Source organism: Saccostrea echinata, unplaced genomic scaffold (assembly GCF_033153115.1).
Source record: "Saccostrea echinata isolate AGI-Se365-2 ecotype Australia unplaced genomic scaffold, CSIRO_AGI_Sech_v1 ptg000005l, whole genome shotgun sequence".
Lineage (NCBI taxonomy): Eukaryota > Metazoa > Mollusca > Bivalvia > Ostreida > Ostreidae > Saccostrea > Saccostrea echinata.
The window spans coordinates 7,520,579-7,532,043 of record NW_026889754.1 but is presented as its reverse complement, the minus strand read 5'-3'; the positions used below and the strand labels follow the sequence as shown (position 1 = coordinate 7,532,043).

Here is an 11,465-nt window from a genome sequence, read left to right as displayed (position 1 = left end):
TATTGAATTAATAACAGTTATGGCAAAGACTATAGCTTCTCAAAACTACATCAAACTTCAAGATCAAGGTCATGAGGTCAAATATCATAAAATCCAAAAGATCTTCTCACAAGTGATGCACATGTAAAAAAAAATATCAGATACCAGAGTATACAATCAGAAAGGTCTTGAAACAGGTAATGCACATGTCAAATGTAAATACCATCTCTTCTCTCAATCAAATGCTATTAGCAATGATAAACTTTTTAAAAATTAGGTCAAACTTCAAGGTTAAGGTCATGGGATTAAAAATCATAGTACATTTGGAAATGCTTGTCACAGGTAATGCACTTGTCAAATATGAATGCTCTATCTTTGCTCCTTCAAAAGTTAGCAAACTGATGAAATGTTTGAAAATTAGGTCAAACTGGAAGGTCAAGGTCACGGGGTCAAATATCATAGCATATTCAGAAACAGTTTGACACATGTAATGCACTTGTCAAATATGAACGCCCTATCATATGTCATTCAAAAGTAATCACCAAATATAAAATTTTTGAAATTTAGGTCAAACATGAAGGTCAAAGTAAAGGGGTCAAAAATTATAGCATGCTTTGAAACACTTTGTCACTACTAATGCGCATATTAAATATGAAAGCCCTAACTATTCTAAATCAAAAGTTATAAGAAAAGATAAAAATTTTGAAAAGTAGGTCAAACTTCAAGGTAATGGTCATGGGGTCAAAAATCATAGTACACTTGGAAAGGTATTCCTACAGGTAATGTTCATATTTAATATGAAAGCCCTATCTTTTCTCATTTAAATTTAATGACCAATTTAAAGAAATGTCAATTTTCTGAAAAGTAGGTCAAACTTCAAGGTCAAGGTCACGGGGTCAAAAGTCATAGTATAAATTCGAAAGGTCTTGTCACAGGTAATAAACAGGCATAATATGAAAGTCCTATCTTTTCTCATTCAAAAGTTATGACCAATTTAAGGTAATGTTAATTTTTTTGAAAAGTAGATCAAACTTCAAGGCCAAGGCCACGGGGTCAAAATTCACAGTATATTTGGAAAGGTCTTGTTACAGGTAATGTACATGTGAAATACAAAAGCCCAATCTCTTCTCACTCAAAAGTTATGGCCAAGGTTAAAGTTTTTGTGACAGACAGCCCGACAGATGAATGAGATTTAATGTCCCCTCTCTTTCGCGAAAGCGAGGGACAATAAATACCTACACACATTTATAAGTATATAGTTTTTTCAGCACCAATAAATATAACTCCTCATTGTGATCACAAATTGCGTAAAATTTGCTGGAGTTTTAAGATAACAAAAAAGCCATCTATGACAATCAAATGCCCTTTGACATCTTTGCCTGAAAATGACATCCTTGAACTTTGTAACAATAATATGCATGCAGCTATCAAACTTAATTTCACATTTAGATGCAAAATACTTATTCAAGGATGAAATTTCTTTTTAAGAATTTGTAGCACAAACATTTATTGATCAGTGTCTATAACTTATATTGAAATGAATTAAAAATTACCTCTTGAGGGTTTCTACTGCAAGTACATGTATGTAGTTCATTTGTAAAAATCTAAATTTTAACCCGGCCACTACCAGCAATTTTGTTCAGCATGCTCTTGCTTAAAATCACCCTTTAACTAAATGATCTAAAGCAGGCACATTTTTATGTATTCCAGAACTGTATTTTAAGATTTTAACTGTATTTGAAAATGTAAAGCAACTGAATACATAGAGCTAGGTATATATCATTTACAAGTTGTTGTAATGCCAGTACATGTAAATCTTCACATTGTAATCTAATGAAAGATAATGCTTGAAAAATTCACTCTTGGAGTAAGATTTCAAATCTGAATCAAAGATTTTGTAAAGTAATCACATTCTACAAAGTGTGCACTGTATCGGGTACTTGGGAATCAAATAATTTAACATTATATAATTATAAATAAAAATATTTTTGACTGAAAGTTTCTGAAAAAAATCAAGAATGGAATCATGCAACAAGCAGCAGTAACTATGATAACATGCATTGACTTCCACATTTCTACACACAAAAACATTTCTTTGATCAGATAAATATGTAACTCCTGCTTCTAATCTGTGATATATTCTGAGAAAATCTCTTTTCCACAGACAGCCATCATTCATTTGATTTGAGAATTTCTTGCTGAACATGTGTCCACCTGATGAAAGTCCAAATTTTTTGTTGACCTATAATTTAAAAAAAAAAGTAATATATTTTACATAGCAACACAGATGCTGCATTACATGATAGTTAGATAAAGTTGTGTCCATATTTCTTATACATGTACCTCAATAGTCCATCTGCCAGCACTCCTTGCTCAATCATCCTGCATTCTGACCTCCAGTCTTTTTTCTAGTCTAGGGTAAAGTAGGGTTGATTTTCTCCTAAGAATTAAACATGAACATCCCTTAGACTATTTTTTTAAATTAATGGAAATTGATTATAAGTTTAAACAACTTATCTCATCTGTATTTCATTTATTGATTTAAATGAATGAAGATATTTTAATAGATTCTACCATATGCATAATGTCTTATAATGTATTGGATATAAATAAATAGACATTTTTTATCCTAAAAGTACAGAAAAGTAAAAAAAACAATAATATAAATAGTTTTTTAACAATAATGTTTCATTTTGCTCTATTTATTCGATAATTGTGTGTTTCAATGTTATTGATATTTCCACATACAATATCAAGTTTTTTTTCCGTTTGATTTGTACCCAAGCGGGACACCTTACTTTTCTAATAACTTGATGATTGTTGTGTCTTGAACAAAGTAGGCTAGTTAAAAATATAAAATTTGTTGTAGTCATATACAAAAAATGCTATTTTTGTGAATTATTATTCATAAACCTGACGAACACACGAAATATATCCTCTTCAAATGTTGACAAGTCGCGGAAATAAGCAGACGAAATATTGATAACAGGACTATAATTTCCGTGCGAATTCCCATAAATCAATACAAATCAGCATGTAATTGAATTCAATTTCAAAATTATGAAAATCTTCAGACATATATAACTAACTTACATGCTCACTGCACACGACATGACTTCAGACGAGGCAACGTGGATCTGCAATCTTGCACATGTTTGTGACCTTCAAGTTCAAGCTTCCCTTTTGGCTGATCGGAATTTCCCGGGCATAAATAACTATGATTTAATTTGTCATAACTGTCCCTGGGCTTCTGCAATGCTTCGATAATGTTTTTACAAAACAACCCTCTCGGGGTTTTCTACGGGAAATGATCTGGACATGTTGACATTCGCTACCGAACTGCGAATATTATGGAGATTGTCGCAAATCAAAGAAAATATTACGAAAAATTTATTAATTTCAAAAGAAATAGATTCCACATTACTTAAACTGACAAATTAACTAATAGTTTTTCCTTCAGTATAATTAAATATGAATTTTGCATTTTACGACTTGCATAATTTATGGAGACCCATTGACGACGTAAAATGCTGACAAGAATCCATCCTTAAACCAAACATTCATTATATTTTGTTTCTATATACTTAGCATTCTCATTCAATCAAATAATCATAATAATAATAATAATTATACACAAGGATTTCTTGATTAACATCAACTAGCATGGGGATTAACTCTCATTTGCTTAACTTATTTCAATTGTGTACTTTGTTTGCCTCATAGATATCCAGGAGCAAAGAAAAGGCACATATACTTAAAATAATATTTAATACACTTACATTGATATTATTGCATTTAGTTTGTTTGCTTAGTACTCATCGGCAGATGAGAAGATTTTCGAAGCACTAATGAATAGAACCCCACCCATATATAAGAACCCCTGACCCAGGGGCAAAGAAATTCACAATTTTGAAAGAGGCACTCTTCCTCGTCATAACTATGTACTTAGTTTGTTTGCTTAATACCAAGGGGCAGATGAGAAGATTTTCAAAGCATTAACCTATTTTCAGTATATAATAAATAAGCCCCCCCCCCCCCAGGGGCCATGAAATTCACAATTTCTGAAGAGGCTCCATTGCTCATCATAACTATGTACTTAGTTTATCCGCTTATTACCCAGTAACAGAGGAGAAGATTTTCAAGAATTAACATTCTCACTATATAATCATAAGAGCCCCGCCCTAACACCAGAACCCCTGACCCAGGGGCCATGAAATTCACAATTTTGGAAGAGGCACCATTGCTCATCATATCTATATACTTATTTCATCAGCTTAATACCCAGGAGCAGAGGAGAAGATTTTTAAAGAATGAATGCATTTTCACTTCATAATCAATAGAGCCCCGCCCTAACACCAGAACCCGACCCAGGGGCCATAAAATTCACAATTTTGGAAGAGGCACCATTGCTCATCATAACTATGTACTTATTTCATCAGCTTAATACCCAGGAGCAGAGGAGAAGATTTTTAAAGAATTAATGCATTTTCACTGTATGATCATTAGAGCCCCACCCTAGGGCCAGAACCCTTGACCAGGGTCCATGAATTTCACAATTCTGGTAGAGGGTTCAATGCTTATTACAATCATGCCAGCAGTTTGACTGTTTGATGTCCAAGAGTAAAGAAGAAGATTTTTAAAAGATTTCATTAATTTTGGTGGTTTTAACCCCACCCCTCAGGTCCCAGGGGATCAGGGGCCATGAAATTAACATTTTTTGTTCCTCTTCACCCATAGATGCTATATGCCAAAATTGGTTAAATTGGTTCAGTGGTTTCAGAGGAGAAGCTGAAAATGTTTAAATGTTAACGCACGACGAACGCCGACGGACTAAAACCGACAGCAATAGGTCACCTGAGATGTGCATCCCAAAGAAGGGCTTTTAAGTGATCAATTTTTTTGTATCTTAGATGAATTGGAAATTTACGATTGAAAAGGAATTATGCATATTACTACCAGGTACAAGGAGAAATGGCTATTAGTCAAACAAATTGGTGTCACTTTATCATATGGACAAATAAAGGTCTCGAATTTGAAACAATTTTATATGATGGGGAACTTTGGGAAAATGAAATGCTTCCAAAACTGAATTCTTTTTATTGTTCTGCAGTGTTACCTTAGCTTTTTTCAGAGTTAAAAGGGGACTTTAATTAAAATTTTGATGAGTACTGACATATGTTACTAAAGGTCTCTAATGAGGTATGACATAACTGTGCATTAAGGATATGTGTACACGCACTCTCATATCATAATCAACATTAACATAATGTATTTTGTAATAAGCATCTGATCAATATATTTATAATAGAGCATTTTATCTTATTTTCTAAATGAAGGTACATACATTACCTCTTAATTTAGTAATAAATTTTACATAAGGCCAAAGGTCATTGCAACGATACAAGGATATGATGCATTTAAAAACTTTATTTTTACAGAAACTTTAATGACAGTAAACATGAACTGAGAGTTTTCTAAATCTTTATTAAAAAAAAGAATTTTAAAAGATTTTCTGACATAAGAAATGGCAGTGCAAATGAATGAAGTTGTTCTGGTTCATCATTGCTATGATTCATGATCGACATACTGAAGTATAAATAATGTAAAGACGTACGTAGATTTCAAACAATGAAGTATTTGATGCATATTCTGAAAGATACATTTTATGATTTACATAGTAGACTATGACTGAATAAGTGGAGGCACGAGATTACAGAGAGAACACACACAACAAACACTATTTTGGACACCTTGTCATGTCTTAAATTTGCAACCCTTCTCCATTTTCTAGGGACACAATAATTAAAGACCGTGATGACCTCCGATTTCTTAAACTTTTCTCATCTCAACATAAAATCATTAAAATGCCATTTAGAAGACCTATTTTTTTTTTCAGTCAATGATCTCGCTTCTGACATCCTAGGAAAATGCAAATTTAAACCATTACATGTACAGTGTAATCACACTCACTGACATACTACAGTGAAAACTGTCTAATCTGACACCTATGCAATGTTTCACTGTAAATTATGACTCATTTCAATTCCCATTTATTGTTCTTTAATGTTTTTTTACGCTGTGCAATCTGTCACCATGTTTTTTTTCCAAAACAAAATTTGTGTGCCTGTCGGATAAGACAGGTTCCACTGTTTTATGATTTTCTAAAGTCATTTTTTCCTCAATTAGATTATTAGACAGATTACTAGTAAGTATCTGAATGTTTGAAATACATTTAATGAAAATTTATTTTTTAGCCCAGTAAAAGCATGTGAAATGAGAATATACATCTATCCCATTAGCTGCTGATAAAATTATGGTTAACTTGTAAAATCCTTAGCAAACCCTCTACTGCTGAAGCTTCCTAATAGAACTAGTATCAGTATCAAGAGGAAAGGAGATGATGATCTATTTAAATATGCCAAGCATAACCTTCACTACTTTTCCAATTTATTGTGCATTAAAGACACAATTCGAGAAGGGAACTTTGTTATTGTCAATATTCTCTCAAGATGATGCTACCTTGTGTTTTTGCACACTCGGAACTTTCCAAATACTTTGTGGAGTGTACCCATTTTATCTTACTGACAGAGCACTTGCTTGAACCAACGCTTTTTGAATCGAGTCCGTTCATTGGTGAATCCAAATGGTGGTCCAAGTGCAAATAAACCTGCCGATATGGAGAAGGAAAATCAAGTGAAAGACTTGAAAAAAATATTCAAAGGACTTGAAGCAAACAAAACAGTTTCTCAGAAAATTTGGTTTGTTTCTCACTGAACTGTGCCACCAAACAAATATTTTCTCAAACTCCGACTTATCTTCAGTTTTTTTTTTCTAAAATCTGAGATTTTTCTCATACGCGCGTGCCACCAACGTCTTTTCCGACTCAGCTGAGAAAAAAAATCTGATATTTCTCAAAAAATCTTGATATTGCTACAGAGATTACTCACCAAAATGGCTGTAAGAAGACGCTTGCAACTTCGTCGGAGAGTACGTGCCCTTCGGAAGTCATAGATCGATCCAATCCGTTGGAAGGTTTCAGTGATGGGGGATTTTCGACAGATATCTTTTTTTTCCTCAACAATCATATTTTTTATTGTTGCTTTCCTGAAAGATCACCTTGAATTCACAAGTCTTAGAAACAACCCACTGACTCCCCTCAATCAAGTCTTGGTCTCGTTGCGATTTTTCTTGACAAGGTCGTTCTACCTTACTGTTGGAGATACATTGAATGTTTCAAAAAGAGCAGCTGGCAGGGCAATTAGGCATGTTACCGACTTGTTGTGTAAACTAGCGACTCGTTTCCTTAGCCTTCCCCACGGAGAGGGGCTCAAAATTTAATAGGATTATTGTACCATACTCGCCCTATCAAGATCCCTATGCGAGTATCAAAAATTACAAAAAGGGAGTGCTTGTAAGGACTGCCAGTTTTATAACTTACAACTTATTACAAGACATTAACATAATTATTAAAACAAATGGAAGTATATTTTTCATAGAGGCACCCTCATCAAATGCATTTAAAGTGATATATATTGGAAAATAATCAATGTAAACACTTAATTTAGAAATTATATCAAAATTAATTTTATATCATTAATACATACATGTAGTGGTTTAGCCCTGCTGAATTACACGGTGACAACTAAAAAGTATTTGAGGAAGGTGTCCTTAATTATTCTTATAATATCTTACATGTAGATCCAAGGGGCATTCAGCTGTTCATTAGGGCAAATGCAGTATTAAAAGGGCCTGGACACAGTTTCAATGTTTACATTTAAAATTTCTCTGTTTATTCAAAGTTTATTCAAAAAATAACTTCAGTTTAATGAATTGATCTTACACGAGTATTCTTCGGATTTAATGACAGTGACGTTCTTAATACCATCACGTCAAACACCTATGTTTGTAAACAGGACACGAGCTGTTATTGTTAGTGTTTATGTTTTACCGGGTGTTTCAGTTTGTTTAGTCTGCACACGTCACTGATCACAGACTGATAATATTGGTGATTTGGTTTTGCGTTCTCACATTTCTGCTCTAAATTTTCTGGATTGGGGTTATCAAATTTTTCATTAATACACAACATATTTTCTACTTTTCTTAAGTATTATGGATACTGTTTACATTGTGAGAGTGCAAGGATAAATGTCAATCAAACACATCCCGAAATTCATAGTTTTAATAATTTTCAGATAAAAAAAAAAGTGCTCTATCAACATATAAATCATGATATTATTTAGAAAATACAAAATTTTCAAATCTGTGTCCCAGCCCCTTTAAAGGTATAGATCCAAATTGTGCATCTTTACACATTATTCACGCTACATGATGAGAGAGTTAATATTATTTTATTGAATAACGATAAAGATGGAAGTGCAAGTAATAAAGTGTTCACAGAGTTCTTTTTTTATTTATTCATAATTAAACGATGCATTTCAACTGACATATTTCAAGAATCTGACATCTTGACTTCCAAGTTCACGAACATTTGTCCAATTAATAACTAAAGATAAAACATTGAAAACATTTCTGGTATTACTGACAATGAATTTTAAATTCATTATTAAATTTCTCAAATCATAAAACTTTGGATTTTGTACAGACTTCATAACTTTGTTCTTAATTAGTTTATTTGATACCCAGGAGCAGAGATTGATTGATTGATTGTATGCTGTTCAACGTCCCTCTCGAGAATTTTTCACTCATATGGAGACGCCACCACTTGCCGGTGGACAGCTGCAAATTTCTGTCCTATACTCGGCACTTACGGCCATTGAGCAGTGAGCGATCTTTTTCGTGCCAGCACCTACTGTGACACGGGACCTCGGTTTATACGGTCTCATCCGAAAGACCGGTCTCCACGTCCCACAGTGGGATTCGAACCCGCGACGTAAGGATCAACTCCTTACTTCGCAACTCTAGAGCAGACGCTCTAACCACTGCGCCACGCGGGCGACCAAGAGCAGAGAAGAAGATTTTCAAAGAAATAATGCCCTTCAGTATATGATCTATATAGCCCCGCCCTAGCACCAGAACCCCTGACCCTGGGGCCATGAATTTCACAATTTCGGTAGAGGGCTCAATGCTTATTACAATCATGCCAACAGTTTGACTGCTTGATGTCCAGGAGTAAAGAAGATTTTTAAAGATAGCATTAATTTTGGTGGTTTTAGCCCCACCCTCAGACCCCGGGGGGGGGGGGGGCAGGGACCATGATTTCACAATTTTTGTTCCCTTCACCCATAGATGCTATATACCAAATTTGGTTGAAATTGGTTAAGCGGTTTCAGAGAAGAAGCTTAAAATGTTCAAATGTTAACGCACGTCGCACGACGACGGACGAAAACGGATAGCAATAGGTCACCTGAGTGACTCAGGTGACCTAAAAATAGATATAACCAACGTCACAAATTGTATTTATGATTTTATGTGTATTCTAAGCAGTGGACTTCATCAATAATAAAACATTTCTGCAAAACGATGTCTTAAAGTATGTCTAAATTTCCGTCTGGTATACTGACACCAGGTCACTCTAATGTAAACAATACTGAATTTGGCAATTTTGATGTGGTTGATGCAGAATTGTACCTTCTGCTAGACGATGACATATTTGCATCACTAGATCTTTCCTTTTTGGCACCTCTGAGTGTTGGGGAGAATGAAATGGAGCAAGATCTGAAAGTTTCGGGGTCTGTCATGTCTTCATGTGCCTGTTCATACACCCCCACCAGCAAATAGATTCACATCTGCCTCTGAAGGTGAAATGAAGAATTTTCAGGATGCAAGGTAATCTGTATTAACAAAAGGAAGCACAAAATGGGGAATCAAGTTATTTCAAGGTCATTCCACACAAGTCAAATCATAATTCATATTTTTGTCAATATTTTAGCTGTTTTGCCGTTTATTTGATCACACTGAACACAAAATCGTGAGTAAAATATAAAATATAACAGTAAAACCAATAACTATTTAGTAAAAGTTAATAACAAAGTAATGTTAATCCATGATTATTGTAGTATATGTCCTTGTTAAGAAAAAAAAAATCTAAAACTATTCCTCCGGATAACTATTTAACACTGGAACATTTGATCCACTTTATCCGGGAAAAAAAAGTTTCAGACTTTTTAAGAGGTCAACCGGGTTCAAACGCAGTTTTGAATGAATAAACGAATCCGGCGTCACAGATATCGCAAATAGGTGTTCTATCATAAATAAAGTGCCCCGCCACAGCATGATACGCCCGTCAAATGTATTGTTCAATTGTCATAAACAGTTTAAAGTGCAAGAAAATCATGTCAACCTTGATACAAGGATTCAAGAATTTTTTCATTCCTTTTAATATTTATTTATACATCTCCTGTGGTGTAGGCATTAATTATAGCAAATATTACATTATAAATCAACTGGTTGTGTTAGAGCTTGACAAATGTCCATCTGCACCCCCCCCCCAGCTTTCAGATTTGTGAGACATGATGTTCTGAATTAGTTGATATTTTTCAAAAAAATTAAATAAAAATATATTAAACAATATCAATTTAGTCTTAACAATTTAATCTAACCAAATTAATTTTGAAAATAAAAGGCTGACCATCAAATGACATATGCTATAAATTGACATGCAGTTTTTCTAATTCCCAAAGGATACAGATACGAGCTGCTTGATCAGAGATCCTCTAATAGAAATGATTGAGACAGCTAGCCTCCTTACACTGAACTCATTAATTAATCTTTAACTGCATGGATGCATGTCCACTCGTTACTCCCAAGGGATCTATCCATACTATCTGCTTTGTAGTGCAATAAAAATGCATATTTATGTCATTCTGAAATTAAATTTGAAAACATTTTTTTTAAATTTGTTACAAAGATTTATAAAAAGAGAAACAAAAAGCTTGTGTAATCTTGATGCAACATTTTTAATAAGGTTCCTGCATTATTCTTAGATTTGTAGGGACTATCTACCATAATTAAAACATTTTTTGTTAAATACTTGATTTTTTTAGTCTCACAAATTGTCATTATTGTGATTGTGAATATCCAGACAGATCACCAATCAAGAGACCTGGTCCAAAGCACAAACTTGAACCAAAAAATAAACTTTCATGACACTCATGAGGTTAAGACATGGATTTCTTGTTAAATACTTGATTTTTTTTGTCTCACAAATTGTCATTATTGTGATTGTGAATATCCAGACAGATCACCAATCAAGAGACCTGGTCCAAAGCACAAACTTGAACCAAAAAATAAACTTTCATGACACTCATGAGGTTAAGACATGGATTTCTTGTTGAAGATCTATCATACAGATTTAATGTTAGCACCTCTATGGTTTCTAGAATAATTCTCACATGGGTTCAGTTTCTGTATAAAAGATTTCTTCCTCTCAGATCAAAAATGTTTCGAAGTAGATCTCACTTGCGCAAGTTTGCACCAAAGAGCCAGTATTTTCTCAATTAATATTTGTTGTAGGTTGTTTGGTTAAT

General features: G+C 33.7%; 1 long non-coding RNA gene across 1 annotated transcript; it reads right to left on the bottom strand.

Annotated features, from left to right (window-relative positions):
• Positions 1–2,010: 2,010 nt before the first annotated feature.
• LOC133179787 (uncharacterized) lies at positions 2,011–3,252 on the bottom strand. Its single transcript, XR_009720166.1, has 3 exons — positions 3,073–3,252; positions 2,323–2,419; positions 2,011–2,221 (listed from the first exon to the last, which is right to left on the bottom strand). It is a non-coding gene; the product is annotated as an uncharacterized LOC133179787 (long non-coding RNA).
• Positions 3,253–11,465: the final 8,213 nt, after the last annotated feature.